The sequence below is a fragment of the Myxine glutinosa genome, unplaced genomic scaffold (assembly GCF_964187855.1).
Source record: "Myxine glutinosa unplaced genomic scaffold, kmMyxGlut1.1 SCAFFOLD_185, whole genome shotgun sequence".
Classification (NCBI taxonomy): Eukaryota; Metazoa; Chordata; class Myxini; order Myxiniformes; family Myxinidae; genus Myxine; species Myxine glutinosa.
Window position 1 is genome coordinate 275042 of NW_027616375.1, and position 17087 is coordinate 292128.

General features: G+C 40.5%; 1 long non-coding RNA gene across 1 annotated transcript in view; it reads right to left on the reverse strand.

The window, feature by feature from the left end:
- LOC144888948 (uncharacterized) overlaps positions 1 to 15349 on the reverse strand; it is a 137476-nt gene extending 122127 nt beyond the window's left edge. The window contains exon 1 of the long non-coding RNA XR_013621481.1: positions 15248 to 15349. This is a non-coding gene — a long non-coding RNA (uncharacterized LOC144888948). The remainder of the gene's footprint in view (positions 1 to 15247) is intronic.
- Positions 15350 to 17087: the final 1738 nt, after the last annotated feature.

Here is a 17087-nt window from a genome sequence, read left to right on the forward strand (position 1 = left end):
TTAGGTTTTGTAGTTGAGGTTTTCTGATGGTTTACTGGTTAGGTTTTGTGGTGACGTTTTCTGATGGTTTACTGGTTAGGTTTTGTAGTTGAGGTTTTCTGATGGTTTACTGGTTAGGTTTTGTAGTTGAGGTTTTCTGATGGTTTACTGGTTAGGTTTTGTAGTTGAGGTTTTCTGATGGTTTACTGGTTAGGTTTTGTGGTGAGGTTTTCTGATGGATTACTGGTTAGGTTTTGTGGTGACGTTTTCTGATGGTTTACTGGTTAGGTTTTGTGGTGACGTTTTCTGATGGTTTACTGGTTAGGTTTTGTAGTTGAGGTTTTCTGATGGTTTACCGATTAGGTTTTGTGGTGACGTTTTCTGATGGTTTACTGGTTAGGTTTTGTGGTGACGTTTTCTGATGGTTTACTGGTTAGGTTTTGTGGTGACGTTTTCTGATGGTTTACTGGTTAGGTTTTGTAGTTGAGGTTTTCTGATGGTTTACTAGTTAGGTTTTGTGGTGAGGTTTTCTGATGGTTTACTGGTTAGGTTTTGTGGTGACGTTTTCTGATGGTTTACTGGTTCGGTTTTGTAGTTGAGGGTTTCTGATGGTTTACTGGTTAGGTTTTGTAGTTGAGGTTTTCTGATGGTTTACTGGTTAGGTTTTGTAGTTGAGGTTTTCTTATGGTTTACTGGTTAGGTTTTGTGGTGAGGTTTTCTGATGGTTTACTGGTTAGGTTTTGTGGTGACGTTTTCTGATGGTTTACTGGTTAGGTTTTGTGGTGACGTTTTCTGATGGTTTACTGGTTAGGTTTTGTAGTTGAGGGTTTTCTGATGGTTTACTGGTTAGGTTTTGTAGTTGAGGTTTTCTGATGGTTTACTGGTTAGGTTTTGTTGTTGAGGTTTTCTGATGGTTTACTGGTTAGGTTTTGTGGTGAGGTTTTCTGATAGTTTACTGGTTAGGTTTTGTGGTGACGTTTTCTGATGGTTTACTGGTTAGGTTTTGTGGTGACGTTTTCTGATGGTTTACTGGTTAGGTTTTGTGGTGACGTTTTCTGATGGTTTACTGGTTCGGTTTTGTGGTGACGTTTTCTGATGGTTTACTGGTTAGGTTTTGTGGTGACGTTTTCTGATGGTTTACTGGTTAGGTTTTGTGGTGACGTTTTCTGATGGTTTACTGGTTAGGTTTTGTGGTGACGTTTTCTGATGGTTTACTGGTTAGGTTTTGTGGTGACGTTTTCTGATGGTTTACTGGTTAGGTTTTGTGGTGAGGTTTTCTGATGGTTTACTGGTTAGGTTTTGTGGTGACGTTTGCTGATGGTTTACTAGTTAGGTTTTGTGGTGACGTTTTCTGATTCACTGGTTAGGTTTTGTGGTGACGTTTTCTGATGGTTTACTGGTTAGGTTTTGTGGTGGTTTACTGGTTAGGTTTTGTAGTTGAGGTTTTGTGGTGACGTTTTCTGATAGGTTTTGTGGTGACGTTTTCTGATGGTTTACTGGTTAGGTTTTGTGGTGAGGTTTTCTGATGGTTTACTGGTTAAGTTTTGTGGTGACGTTTTCTGATGGTTTACTGGTTAGGTTTTGTGGTGACGTTTTCTGATGGTTTACTGGTCAGGTTTTGTGGTGACGTTTTCTGATGGTTTACTGGTTAGGTTTTGTGGTGATGTTTTCTGATGGTTTACTGGTTAGGTTTTGTAGTTGAGGTTTTCTGATGGTTTACTGGTTAGGTTTTGTGGTGACGTTTTCTGATGGTTTACTGGTTAGGTTTTGTAGTTGAGGTTTTCTGATGGTTTACCGGTTAGGTTTTGTAGTTGAGGTTTTCTGATGGTTTACTGGTTAGGTTTTGTAGTTGAGGTTTTCTGATGGTTTACTGGTTAGGTTTTGTAGTTGAGGTTTTCTGATGGTTTACTGGTTAGGTTTTGTAGTTGAGTTTTCTGATGGTTTACTGGTTAGGTTTTGTGGTGAGGTTTTCTGATGGATTACTGGTTAGGTTTTGTGGTGACGTTTTCTGATGGTTTACTGGTTAGGTTTTGTGGTGACGTTTTCTGATGGTTTACTGGTTAGGTTTTGTAGTTGAGGTTTTCTGATGGTTTACCGATTAGGTTTTGTGATGACGTTTTCTGATGGTTTACTGGTTAGGTTTTGTGGTGACGTTTTCTGATGGTTTACTGGTTAGGTTTTGTGGTGACGTTTTCTGATGGTTTACTGGTTAGGTTTTGTAGTTGAGGTTTTCTGATGGTTTACTGGTTAGGTTTTGTGGTGAGGTTTTCTGATGGTTTACTGGTTAGGTTTTGTGGTGAGGTTTTCTGATGGTTTACTGGTTAGGTTTTGTGGTGAGGTTTTCTGATGGTTTACTGGTTAGGTTTTGTGGTGACGTTTTCTGATGGTTTACTGGTTAGGTTTTGTGGAGACGTTTTCTGATGGTTTACTGGTTAGGTTTTGTGGTGAGGTTTTCTGATGGTTTACTGGTTAGGTTTTGTGGTGACGTTTGCTGATGGTTTACTGGTTAGGTTTTGTGGTGACGTTTTCTGATGGTTTACTGGTTAGGTTTTGTGGTGACGTTTTCTGATGGTTTACTGGTTAGGTTTTGTCGTTGAGGTTTTCTGATGGTTTACTGGTTAGGTTTTGTAGTTGAGGTTATCTGATGGTTTACTGGTTAGGTTTTGTAGTTGAGGTTTTCTGATGGTTTACTGGTTAGGTTTTGTGGTGAGGTTTTCTGATGGTTTACTGGTTAGGTTTTGTGGTGACGTTTTCTGATGGTTTACTGGTTAGGTTTTGTGGTGACGTTTTCTGATGGTTTACTGGTTAGGTTTTGTGGTGACGTTTTCTGATGGTTTACTGGTTAGGTTTTGTGGTGACGTTTTCTGATGGTTTACTGGTTAGGTTTTGTGGTGACGTTTTCTGATGGTTTACTGGTTAGGTTTTGTGGTGACGTTTTCTGATGGTTTACTGGTTAGGTTTTGTAGTTGAGGTTTTCTGATGGTTTACTGGTTAGATTTTGTGGTGACGTTTGCTGATGGTTTACTGGTTAGGTTTTGTGGTGATGTTTTCTGATGGTTTACTGGTTAGGTTTTGTGGTGACGTTTTCTGATGGTTTACTGGTTAGGTTTTGTAGTTGAGGTTTTCTGATGGTTTACTGGTTAGGTTTTGTAGTTGAGGTTATCTGATGGTTTACTGGTTAGGTTTTGTAGTTGAGGTTTTCTGATGGTTTACTGGTTAGGTTTTGTAGTTGAGGTTTTCTGATGGTTTACTGGTTAGGTTTTGTGGTGAGGTTTTCTGATGGTTTACTGGTTAGGTTTTGTGGTGACGTTTTCTGATGGTTTACTGGTTAGGTTTTGTGGTGATGTTTTCTGATGGTTTACTGGTGAGGTTTTGTGGTGACGTTTTCTGATGGTTCACTGGTTAGGTTTTGTGGCGACGTTTTCTGATGGTTTACTGGTTAGGTTTTGTAGTTGAGGTTTTCTGATGGTTTACTGGTGAGGTTTTGTGGTGACGTTTTCTGATGGTTTACTGGTTAGGTTTTGTGGTGACGTTTTCTGATGGTTTACTGGTGAGGTTTTGTAGTTGAGGTTTTCTGATGGTTTACTGGTTAGGTTTTGTAGTTGAGGTTTTCTGATTAGGTTTTGTGGTGACGTTTTCTGATGGTTTACTGGTTAGGTTTTGTGGTGACGTTTTCTGATGGTTTACTGGTTAGGTTTTGTGGTGAGGTTTTCTGATGGTTTACTGGTTAAGTTTTGTGGTGACGTTTTCTGATGGTTTACTGGTTAGGTTTTGTGGTGACGTTTTCTGATGGTTTACTGGTTAGGTTTTGTGGTGACGTTTTCTGATGGTTTACTGGTTAGGTTTTGTAGTTGAGGTTTTCTGATGGTTTACTGGTTAGGTTTTGTGGTGACGTTTTCTGATGGTTTACTGGTTAGGTTTTGTAGTTGAGGTTTTCTGATGGTTTACTGGTTAGGTTTTGTAGTTGAGGTTTTCTGATGGTTTACTGGTTAGGTTTTGTGGTGACGTTTTCTGATGGTTTACTGGTTAGGTTTTGTAGTTGAGGTTTTCTGATTGTTTACTGGTTAGGTTTTGTAGTTGAGGTTTTCTGATGGTTTACTGGTTAGGTTTTGTAGTTGAGGTTTTCTGATGGTTTACTGGTTAGGTTTTGTGGTGAGGTTTTCTGATGGTTTACTGGTTAGGTTTTGTAGTTGAGGTTTTCTGATGGTTTACTGGTTAGGTTTTGTGGTGACGTTTTCTGATGGTTTACTGGTTAGGTTTTGTGGTGACGTTTTCTGATGGTTTACTGGTTAGGTTTTGTAGTTGAGGTTTTCTGATGGTTTACTGGTTAGGTTTTGTAGTTGAGGTTTTCTGATTAGGTTTTGTGGTGACGTTTTCTGATGGTTTACTGGTTAGGTTTTGTGGTGACGTTTTCTGATGGTTTACTGGTTAGGTTTTGTAGTTGAGGTTTTCTGATGGTTTACTGGTTAGGTTTTGTGGTGAGGTTTTCTGATGGTTTACTGGTTAGGTTTTGTGGTGAGGTTTTCTGATGGTTTACTGGTCAGGTTTTGTGGTGACGTTTTCTGATGGTTTACTGGTTAGGTTTTGTGGTGATGTTTTCTGATGGTTTACTGGTTAGGTTTTGTAGTTGAGGTTTTCTGATGGTTTACTGGTTAGGTTTTGTGGTGACGTTTTCTGATGGTTTACTGGTTAGGTTTTGTGGTGAGGTTTTCTGATGGATTACTGGTTAGGTTTTGTAGTTGAGGTTTTCTGATGGTTTACTGGTCAGGTTTTGTGGTGACGTTTTCTGATGGTTTACTGGTTAGGTTTTGTGGTGAGGTTTTCTGATGGATTACTGGTTAGGTTTTGTGGTGACGTTTTCTGATGGTTTACTGGTTAGGTTTTGTGGTGACGTTTTCTGATGGTTTACTGGTTAGGTTTTGTAGTTGAGGTTTTCTGATGGTTTACCGATTAGGTTTTGTGGTGACGTTTTCTGATGGTTTACTGGTTAGGTTTTGTGGTGACGTTTTCTGATGGTTTACTGGTTAGGTTTTGTGGTGACGTTTTCTGATGGTTTACTGGTTAGGTTTTGTAGTTGAGGTTTTCTGATGGTTTACTGGTTAGGTTTTGTGGTGAGGTTTTCTGATGGTTTACTGGTTAGGTTTTGTGGTGAGGTTTTCTGATGGTTTACTGGTTAGGTTTTGTGGTGAGGTTTTCTGATGGTTTACTGGTTAGGTTTTGTGGTGACGTTTTCTGATGGTTTACTGGTTAGGTTTTGTGGAGACGTTTTCTGATGGTTTACTGGTTAGGTTTTGTGGTGAGGTTTTCTGATGGTTTACTGGTTAGGTTTTGTGGTGACGTTTGCTGATGGTTTACTGGTTAGGTTTTGTGGTGACGTTTTCTGATGGTTTACTGGTTAGGTTTTGTGGTGACGTTTTCTGATGGTTTACTGGTTAGGTTTTGTAGTTGAGGTTTTCTGATGGTTTACTGGTTAGGTTTTGTAGTTGAGGTTATCTGATGGTTTACTGGTTAGGTTTTGTAGTTGAGGTTTTCTGATGGTTTACTGGTTAGGTTTTGTAGTTGAGGTTTTCTGATGGTTTACTGGTTAGGTTTTGTGGTGAGGTTTTCTGATGGTTTACTGGTTAGGTTTTGTGGTGACGTTTTCTGATGGTTTACTGGTGAGGTTTTGTGGTGACGTTTTCTGATGGTTTACTGGTTAGGTTTTGTGGCGACGTTTTCTGATGGTTTACTGGTTAGGTTTTGTAGTTGAGGTTTTCTGATGGTTTACTGGTTAGGTTTTGTGGTGACGTTTTCTGATGGTTTACTGGTTAGGTTTTGTGGTGACGTTTTCTGATGGTTTACTGGTGAGGTTTTGTAGTTGAGGTTTTCTGATGGTTTACTGGTTAGGTTTTGTAGTTGAGGTTTTCTGATTAGGTTTTGTGGTGACGTTTTCTGATGGTTTACTGGTTAGGTTTTGTGGTGACGTTTTCTGATGGTTTACTGGTTAGGTTTTGTAGTTGAGGTTTTCTGATGGTTTACTGGTTAGGTTTTGTGGTGACGTTTTCTGATGGTTTACTGGTTAGGTTTTGTGGTGAGGTTTTCTGATGGTTTACTGGTTAAGTTTTGTGGTGACGTTTTCTGATGGTTTACTGGTTAGGTTTTGTGGTGACGTTTTCTGATGGTTTACTGGTTAGGTTTTGTGGTGACGTTTTCTGATGGTTTACTGGTTAGGTTTTGTAGTTGAGGTTTTCTGATGGTTTACTGGTTAGGTTTTGTGGTGACGTTTTCTGATGGTTTACTGGTTAGGTTTTGTAGTTGAGGTTTTCTGATGGTTTACTGGTTAGGTTTTGTAGTTGAGGTTTTCTGATGGTTTACTGGTTAGGTTTTGTGGTGACGTTTTCTGATGGTTTACTGGTTAGGTTTTGTAGATGAGGTTTTCTGATTGTTTACTGGTTAGGTTTTGTAGTTGAGGTTTTCTGATGGTTTACTGGTTAGGTTTTGTAGTTGAGGTTTTCTGATGGTTTACTGGTTAGGTTTTGTGGTGAGGTTTTCTGATGGTTTACTGGTTAGGTTTTGTAGTTGAGGTTTTCTGATGGTTTACTGGTTAGGTTTTGTAGTTGAGGTTTTCTGATGGTTTACTGGTTAGGTTTTGTAGTTGAGGTTTTCTGATTGTTTACTGGTTAGGTTTTGTAGTTGAGGTTTTCTGATGGTTTACTGGTTAGGTTTTGTAGTTGAGGTTTTCTGATGGTTTACTGGTTAGGTTTTGTGGTGAGGTTTTCTGATGGTTTACTGGTTAGGTTTTGTAGTTGAGGTTTTCTGATGGTTTACTGGTTAGGTTTTGTGGTGACGTTTTCTGATGGTTTACTGGTTAGGTTTTGTGGTGACGTTTTCTGATGGTTTACTGGTTAGGTTTTGTAGTTGAGGTTTTCTGATGGTTTACTGGTTAGGTTTTGTAGTTGAGGTTTTCTGATTAGGTTTTGTGGTGACGTTTTCTGATGGTTTACTGGTTAGGTTTTGTGGTGACGTTTTCTGATGGTTTACTGGTTAGGTTTTGTAGTTGAGGTTTTCTGATGGTTTACTGGTTAGGTTTTGTGGTGAGGTTTTCTGATGGTTTACTGGTTAGGTTTTGTGGTGAGGTTTTCTGATGGTTTACTGGTCAGGTTTTGTGGTGACGTTTTCTGATGGTTTACTGGTTAGGTTTTGTGGTGATGTTTTCTGATGGTTTACTGGTTAGGTTTTGTAGTTGAGGTTTTCTGATGGTTTACTGGTTAGGTTTTGTGGTGACGTTTTCTGATGGTTTACTGGTTAGGTTTTGTGGTGAGGTTTTCTGATGGATTACTGGTTAGGTTTTGTAGTTGAGGTTTTCTGATGGTTTACTGGTCAGGTTTTGTGGTGACGTTTTCTGATGGTTTACTGGTTAGGTTTTGTGGTGAGGTTTTCTGATGGATTACTGGTTAGGTTTTGTGGTGACGTTTTCTGATGGTTTACTGGTTAGGTTTTGTGGTGACGTTTTCTGATGGTTTACTGGTTAGGTTTTGTAGTTGAGGTTTTCTGATGGTTTACCGATTAGGTTTTGTGGTGACGTTTTCTGATGGTTTACTGGTTAGGTTTTGTGGTGACGTTTTCTGATGGTTTACTGGTTAGGTTTTGTGGTGACGTTTTCTGATGGTTTACTGGTTAGGTTTTGTAGTTGAGGTTTTCTGATGGTTTACTGGTTAGGTTTTGTGGTGAGGTTTTCTGATGGTTTACTGGTTAGGTTTTGTGGTGAGGTTTTCTGATGGTTTACTGGTTAGGTTTTGTGGTGAGGTTTTCTGATGGTTTACTGGTTAGGTTTTGTGGTGACGTTTTCTGATGGTTTACTGGTTAGGTTTTGTGGAGACGTTTTCTGATGGTTTACTGGTTAGGTTTTGTGGTGAGGTTTTCTGATGGTTTACTGGTTAGGTTTTGTGGTGACGTTTGCTGATGGTTTACTGGTTAGGTTTTGTGGTGACGTTTTCTGATGGTTTACTGGTTAGGTTTTGTGGTGACGTTTTCTGATGGTTTACTGGTTAGGTTTTGTAGTTGAGGTTTTCTGATGGTTTACTGGTTAGGTTTTGTAGTTGAGGTTATCTGATGGTTTACTGGTTAGGTTTTGTAGTTGAGGTTTTCTGATGGTTTACTGGTTAGGTTTTGTAGTTGAGGTTTTCTGATGGTTTACTGGTTAGGTTTTGTGGTGAGGTTTTCTGATGGTTTACTGGTTAGGTTTTGTGGTGACGTTTTCTGATGGTTTACTGGTGAGGTTTTGTGGTGACGTTTTCTGATGGTTTACTGGTTAGGTTTTGTGGCGACGTTTTCTGATGGTTTACTGGTTAGGTTTTGTAGTTGAGGTTTTCTGATGGTTTACTGGTTAGGTTTTGTGGTGACGTTTTCTGATGGTTTACTGGTTAGGTTTTGTGGTGACGTTTTCTGATGGTTTACTGGTGAGGTTTTGTAGTTGAGGTTTTCTGATGGTTTACTGGTTAGGTTTTGTAGTTGAGGTTTTCTGATTAGGTTTTGTGGTGACGTTTTCTGATGGTTTACTGGTTAGGTTTTGTGGTGACGTTTTCTGATGGTTTACTGGTTAGGTTTTGTAGTTGAGGTTTTCTGATGGTTTACTGGTTAGGTTTTGTGGTGACGTTTTCTGATGGTTTACTGGTTAGGTTTTGTGGTGAGGTTTTCTGATGGTTTACTGGTTAAGTTTTGTGGTGACGTTTTCTGATGGTTTACTGGTTAGGTTTTGTGGTGACGTTTTCTGATGGTTTACTGGTTAGGTTTTGTGGTGACGTTTTCTGATGGTTTACTGGTTAGGTTTTGTAGTTGAGGTTTTCGTATGGTTTACTGGTTAGGTTTTGTGGTGACGTTTTCTGATGGTTTACTGGTTAGGTTTTGTAGTTGAGGTTTTCTGATGGTTTACTGGTTAGGTTTTGTAGTTGAGGTTTTCTGATGGTTTACTGGTTAGGTTTTGTGGTGACGTTTTCTGATGGTTTACTGGTTAGGTTTTGTAGATGAGGTTTTCTGATTGTTTACTGGTTAGGTTTTGTAGTTGAGGTTTTCTGATGGTTTACTGGTTAGGTTTTGTAGTTGAGGTTTTCTGATGGTTTACTGGTTAGGTTTTGTGGTGAGGTTTTCTGATGGTTTACTGGTTAGGTTTTGTAGTTGAGGTTTTCTGATGGTTTACTGGTTAGGTTTTGTAGTTGAGGTTTTCTGATGGTTTACTGGTTAGGTTTTGTGGTGACGTTTTCTGATGGTTTACTGGTTAGGTTTTGTGGTGACGTTTTCTGATGGTTTACTGGTTAGGTTTTGTAGTTGAGGTTTTCTGATGGTTTACTGGTTAGGTTTTGTAGTTGAGGTTTTCTGATTAGGTTTTGTGGTGACGTTTTCTGATGGTTTACTGGTTAGGTTTTGTGGTGACGTTTTCTGATGGTTTACTGGTTAGGTTTTGTAGTTGAGGTTTTCTGATGGTTTACTGGTTAGGTTTTGTGGTGACGTTTTCTGATGGTTTACTGGTTAGGTTTTGTGGTGAGGTTTTCTGATGGTTTACTGGTTAAGTTTTGTGGTGACGTTTTCTGATGGTTTACTGGTTATGTTTTGTGGTGACATTTTCTGATGGTTTACTGGTCAGGTTTTGTGGTGACGTTTTCTGATGGTTTACTGGTTAGGTTTTGTGGTGATGTTTTCTGATGGTTTACTGGTTAGGTTTTGTAGTTGAGGTTTTCTGATGGTTTACTGGTTAGGTTTTGTGGTGACGTTTTCTGATGGTTTACTGGTTAGGTTTTGTAGTTGAGGTTTTCTGATGGTTTACCGGTTAGGTTTTGTAGTTGAGGTTTTCTGATGGTTTACTGGTTAGGTTTTGTGGTGACGTTTTCTGATGGTTTACTGGTTAGGTTTTGTAGTTGAGGTTTTCTGATGGTTTACTGGTTAGGTTTTGTAGTTGAGGTTTTCTGATGGTTTACTGGTTAGGTTTTGTGGTGAGGTTTTCTGATGGATTACTGGTTAGGTTTTGTGGTGACGTTTTCTGATGGTTTACTGGTTAGGTTTTGTGGTGACGTTTTCTGATGGTTTACTGGTTAGGTTTTGTAGTTGAGGTTTTCTGATGGTTTACCGATTAGGTTTTGTGGTGACGTTTTCTGATGGTTTACTGGTTAGGTTTTGTGGTGACGTTTTCTGATGGTTTACTGGTTAGGTTTTGTGGTGACGTTTTCTGATGGTTTACTGGTTAGGTTTTGTAGTTGAGGTTTTCTGATGGTTTACTGGTTAGGTTTTGTGGTGAGGTTTTCTGATGGTTTACTGGTTAGGTTTTGTAGTTGAGGTTTTCTGATGGTTTACTGGTTAGGTTTTGTGGTGAGGTTTTCTGATGGTTTACTGGTTAGGTTTTGTGGTGAGGTTTTCTGATGGTTTACTGGTTAGGTTTTGTGGTGAGGTTTTCTGATGGTTTACTGGTTAGGTTTTGTGGAGACGTTTTCTGATGGTTTACTGGTTAGGTTTTGTGGTGAGGTTTTCTGATGGTTTACTGGTTAGGTTTTGTGGTGACGTTTTCTGATGGTTTACTGGTTAGGTTTTGTGGTGACGTTTTCTGATGGTTTACTGGTTAGGTTTTGTCGTTGAGGTTTTCTGATGGTTTACTGGTTAGGTTTTGTAGTTGAGGTTATCTGATGGTTTACTGGTTAGGTTTTGTAGTTGAGGTTTTCTGATGGTTTACTGCTTAGGTTTTGTGGTGAGGTTTTCTGATGGTTTACTGGTTAGGTTTTGTGGTGACGTTTTCTGATGGTTTACTGGTTAGGTTTTGTGGTGACGTTTTCTGATGGTTTACTGGTTAGGTTTTGTGGTGACGTTTTCTGATGGTTTACTGGTTAGGTTTTGTGGTGACGTTTTCTGATGGTTTACTGGTTAGGTTTTGTAGTTGAGGTTTTCTGATGGTTTACTGGTTAGGTTTTGTAGTTGAGGTTTTCTGATGGTTTACTGGTTAGGTTATGTGGTGAGGTTTTCTGATGGTTTACTGGTTAGGTTTTGTAGTTGAGGTTTTCTGATGGTTTACTGGTTAGGTTTTGTAGTTGAGGTTTTCTGATGGTTTACTGGTTAGGTTTTGTAGTTGAGGTTTTCTGATGGTTTACTGGTTAGGTTTTGTAGTTGAGGTTTTCTGATGGTTTACTGGTTAGGTTTTGTGGTGAGGTTTTCTGATGGTTTACTGGTTAGGTTTTGTAGTTGAAGTTTTCTGATGGTTTACTGGTTAGGTTTTGTGGTGAGGTTTTCTGATGGTTTACTGGTTAGGTTTTGTGGTGAGGTTTTCTGATGGTTTACTGGTTAGGTTTTGTAGTTGATGTTTTCTGATGGTTTACTGGTTAGGTTTTGTGGTGAGGTTTTCTGATGGTTTACTGGTTAGGTTTTGTGGTGAGGTTTTCTGATGGTTTACTGGTTAGGTTTTGTAGTTGAGGTTTTCTGATGGTTTACTGGTTAGGTTTTGTAGTTGAGGTTTTCTGATGGTTTACTGGTTAGGTTTTGTAGTTGAGGTTTTCTGATTAGGTTTTGTGGTGACGTTTTCTGATGGTTTACTGGTTAGGTTTTGTGGTGACGTTTTCTGATGGTTTACTGGTTAGGTTTTGTAGTTGAGGTTTTCTGATGGATTACTGGTTAGGTTTTGTGGTGACGTTTTCTGATGGTTTACTGGTTAGGTTTTGTGGTGAGGTTTTCTGATGGTTTACTGGTTAAGTTTTGTGGTGACGTTTTCTGATGGTTTACTGGTTAGGTTTTGTGGTGACGTTTTCTGATGGTTTACTGGTTAGGTTTTGTGGTGACGTTTTCTGATGGTTTACTGGTTAGGTTTTGTGGTGACGTTTTCTGATGGTTTACTGGTTAGGTTTTGTAGTTGAGGTTTTCTGATGGTTTACTGGTTAGGTTTTGTAGTTGAGGTTTTCTGATGGTTTACTGGTTTGGTTTTGTAGTTGAGGTTTTCTGATGGTTTACTGGTTAGGTTTTGTGGTGAGGTTTTCTGATGGTTTACTGGTTAGGTATTGTGGTGACGTTTTCTGATGGTTTACTGGTTAGGTTTTGTGGTGACGTTTTCTGATGGTTTACTGGTTAGGTTTTGTAGTTGAGGTTTTCTGATTGTTTACTAGTTAGGTTTTCTGATTGTTTACTCGTTAGGTTTTCTGATGGTTTACTGGTTAGGTTTTGTGGTGAGGTTTTCTGATGGTTTACTGGTTAGGTTTTGTGGTGAGGTTTTCGGATGGTTTACTGGTTAGGTTTTGTGGTGAGGTTTTCGGATGGTTTACTGGTTAGGTTTTGTGGTGAGGTTTTTGGATGGTTTACTGGTTAGGTTTTCTCATGAGGTTTTCTGATTGTTTACTAGTTAGGTTTTCTGATGGTTTACTGGTTAAATTTTCTGATGAGGTTTTCTGATGGTTTACTGGTTAGGTTTTGTGGTGAGGTTTTCTGATGGTTTACTGGTTAAGTTTTCTGATGAGGTTTTCTGATGGTTTACTGGTTAGGTTTTGTGGGGAGGTCTTCTGATGGTTTACTGGTTAGGTTTTCTGATGAGGTTTTCCGATGGTTTACTGGTTAAGTTTTCTGATGAGGTTTTCTGATGGTTTACTGGTTAGGTTTTGTGGTGAGGTTTTCTGATGGTTTACTGGTTAGGTTTTCTGATGAGGTTTTCTGATGGTTTACTGGTTAGGTTTTCTGGTGAGGTTTTCTGATGGTTTACTGGTTAAGTTTTCTGGTGAGGTTTTCTGATGGTTTACTGGTTAGGTTTTGTAGTTGAGGTTTTCTGATGGTTTACTGGTTAGGTTTTGTAGTTGAGGTTTTCTGATGGTTTACTGGTTAGGTTTTGTGGTGACGTTTTCTGATGGTTTACTGGTTAGGTTTTGTGGTTAGGTTTTGCGGTTAGGTTTTGCGGTTAGGTTTTGCGGTTAGGTTTTGCGGTTAGGCTTTGCGGTTAGGTTTTGCGGTTAGGTTTTGCGGTGAGGTTTTGCGGTGAGGTTTTGCGGTGAGGTTTTGCGGTGAGGTTTTGCGGTGAGGTTTTGCGGTGAGGTTTTGCGGTGAGGTTTTGCGGTGAGGTTTTGTGGTGAGGTTTTGCGGTGAGGTTTTGCGGTGAGGTTTTGCGGTGAGGTTTCCTGGCGAGGTTTCCTGGTGATGTTTGCTCGTGAGGTTCCTCAACTTCCTGTCAAATTTTTGAAGTGAAAATAGTGGGAAAAAGACGGCCGATTCTAATTCTATTCGTTACGACCTGGCCCCTGCGTGAAGGGCTTCAGGGTACTGTCTATTGCTCCAGAGATCCTAATCGATGTGCTCGGGAGGCCAATACGTTCCCCATGGGCGGGTCACGTCGTATGAGCAGTCAAAAGTGACCGAGCGAAGTTACCATCCAAATGGTTTTCTGATGGTTTACTAACAACTCCCACAGGCCCTCAGAGAGATTAATGAAATCCTCAAAAAGCTCACACAGACCGAGTTTCTCGTCAAAACTTGGACCGCGCGTCCTGCTTTCGTTTTCGCCTTTCTCCACCGACCAGATGCACTCTTCTTCCTCCTATACTTTTTCTCACAGAGGTTCTTTCTCTTCAACCATGTCGAGCTCCGGTGGGAGGGAGAAGGTCGATAAGGAGAACTTTCTTTTTTTTAACAAAATAATAAAAATAAAGTCGAAAGGGAAGGAAGAAAGAAAAGAGCAAATCTGGTTTCACAGCCGGCACGGAATTTCACGTAAGATGCATCCCAACGATCACAGATTCTTGCCATTGCAAGCCCAGCCCCACAAGTGTACCATCATTATAAACAATCCACCCCATGAGTGTACCATCATTAAACAATCCACCCCACGAGTGTACCATCATTGAACAATCCACCCCGTGAGTGTACCATCATTAAACAATCCACCCCACGAGTGTACCATCATTAAACAATCCACCCCATGAGTGTACCATCATTAAACAATCCACCCCACAAGTGTACCATCATTAAACAATCCATCCCATGAGTACCATATTACTCCAAACCTGTGTAGCGTTTTAAGCAAAAACATGTTCACTGATTATTATAATTTTTAACAAGCGTTACGCCTAGGTCCCCCATCGGTGAAGTGTTGCGAGTTGACAAAGTGGAAGACGCAAGGCGGCCATCTTGGATTTTGACGTGGCGACCCAATTTTAAATAGCTTTAATCCTCATGCCGAGATACACCCACACACCAGATTAGAAGTTGGTACTTTGCTTATTTTTCAAAAATATTCCGCTCACAAGGTTTGGGCATATATATATGGTGGCGGCCATCTTGGATTTTGACATGGCGACACAATTTTCAATAGCGTTCTTCCTTATGCGGAGATACACCCACACACGAGATTAGAAGTTGGTACTTCGCTTATTTTTCAAAATATTCCACTCACGAGGTTGACATATATATGGTGGCGGCCATCTTGGATTTCGACGTGGCGACCCAATTTTCAATAGCGTTCTTCCTTATGCGGAGATACACCCACACACCAAATTAGAAGTTAGTAGTTCGTTTATTTTTCAAGATATTTCGCTCACAAGGTTCAGGCATATATATATGGTGGCGGCCATCTTGGATTTCGACGTGGCGACCCAATTTTCAATAGCCTTCTTCCGTATGCCGAGATACACCCACACACCAAATTAGAAGTTAGTAGTTCGTTTATTTTTCAAGATATTTCGCTCACAAGGTTCAGGCATATATATGGTGGCGGCCATCTTGGATTTTTATGTGGCGACCCAATTTTCAATAGCGTTCTTCCTTATGCCTAGATACACCCACACACCAAATTAGACGTTGGTACTTCGCTTATTTTTCAAGATATTCCGCTCACAAGGTTCAGACATACATGCCACATGGCGTCAGACATACATGACGGCGGCCATCTTGGATTTTGACGTTGATTGCACCGCACACCAAATTCGAATGCGGTCATTCGCTTACGCACGCAGACACACACACACACACACACACACACACACGCACGCAGACACACACACACACGCACGCAGACACACACACACACGCACGCAGACACACACACACACACACACACACACACATACACACACACACACACACACACACACACACACACACACACACACACAGACGGAGGGGAAAACCATAGTCCCCCTTTCGCTCCACGGTGCGACAATTAGGCCTCCATCGATCATGGTAGTTATATCGCTCGGATAGATTCCAAATACACTTTATACCAGAGGCCTCCCTGGATCCTGAGCTCCATACTGTTACAACGCCCTATGACGTGATCGTTACACACCTTTTCATTCTTCATAGTCATACAGTTGTTTCCGTCATTCTTTTGCCTACAGCAGACCGATGAGCCACGTGGTCCACGTCCAACCGCCACAAACGTCTTCGGTGTCGTTCACAAACTTGAGGCAGTATTATAAATTTCCTGTCGATTCGGATAAATTTGAAGTAACCTTTACTTAATAATTATAAATTTCCCGTCGGTGTGGATTCATTAGAAGCAACGTTTACAACAATCCATTGTCTCCGACGATCATTTCCGTGTTTCGGGGGGTGAGGGAGGGGGAAGACAGAAAGGTAGTATTAGCGTATTAAATACTGTATTGAGTATTGTGAAATTCCAAAATCATCATGACGTCTTCACAGCAAATATATCGCAGCATATTTCTTAACTGCAATTGTATTTTGGTTTTTTTTAAATCGGGAACGTGCGGAGCAGCATTCTGTCCACTTATACACCGCCCAGGTTTAATTTTTGGTCTAATTGTAAAAATTATAATTTTCACAAAGGTTTGGATGAATGTGTTCCTGGATTTAATTCTAAAATCTGATCAGACCGTAATCTTCCCTCAAAAAGTGATCCACTATGACTTCCTTGAAAGTGTAGTGTCGTGAGGCCCCGTTGGATTGGGAAGTGCTTCAGAATAAGGAGAGGCCTTCAATCTCTGCTTGCTTCTTAGCTTTGAGACATTCATCCATTACTTTATTCCTTCACTACCGCAGGCCATTCTGTCGATCATGAAAATGGTAGATGAGTCGTTGTTCATATTCCATAAGATTTGATTTGTAAGCTTGTGGGCATTTTGATTTGTCCATTTCATCTCGGTCCACATGGTGTCACTTCAAATCAAGCTCACCCTTTACCTCCTCCTCTTCAAATTTGGTGGTACCTGATAAAAATGTAGTAAGGAAGATTCGTGTGGTTGTTGCTAGCAGCAGTTTAGTTTAGGAATGCTTACAAAGAAAAATACATCATGACCTGTGGTCAGCTTGGATTGGAAACTTCTGGAAGCAAACATTGCAAACTTGATCCGGCCCGGCTCTATCCCCTAATGACCTCTGCCACCAAAAGTAGGCCGGCGTTTGTTTTCACCCCTGTATTGTCTGTGAGCAGGATAAACCCAAAATGTCATGGATGGATTTGGAGAAAGTTGGTGGACAGATTAGCTCCGTGACAAGGATGAATTGATTAGATTTTGATGACGATCCGGATCTGAGAATTTGTAATTTTTTCAGCCATTCTTCACCATTGAAAGATGGGCCCAAAAATGATACGTAGCACGATATCTCAAAAATTATGGATGGATTTGGACGAAACTTGGTGACCGGTGTGTGTGTGTGTGTGTGTGTGTGTGTGTGTGTGTGTGTGTGTGTGTGTGTGTGTGTGTGTGTGTGTGTGTGTGTGTGTGTGTGTGTGTGTGTGTGTGTGTGTGTCGAGGACGAATCGATTCAATTTTGGTTCATGTCCGAATCCAGATCCGGCCTATCATTGGGACACAAAACAAACTGTTCAGCCTGGCCGAGGGTGGTATGCGCTGAGGTACCGTGTGCTGGTCTCACCCTGAACGATATTCAAGAGACAACCAACGAATAAATTCATCAATGCCCAGTAAATAAATTCTGCCCTCAATAACCTCACACATTTCACTTTGGGCATCTCAGTCCAACAAAGAGAAATTCTGCCCCCTGCTGTAACTGAACAAACATCACTTCAACCGATGGGCACAAGCAAGTTCCTGCGTGACCATGGTGCCCCCTTGTGCTCATCAGGGCAAACATTCGTTCACTGCCCTGCGCTCACAATGCCCTCTTCCGATTGCACATCCAATTCCCTCAATTTACTTCTC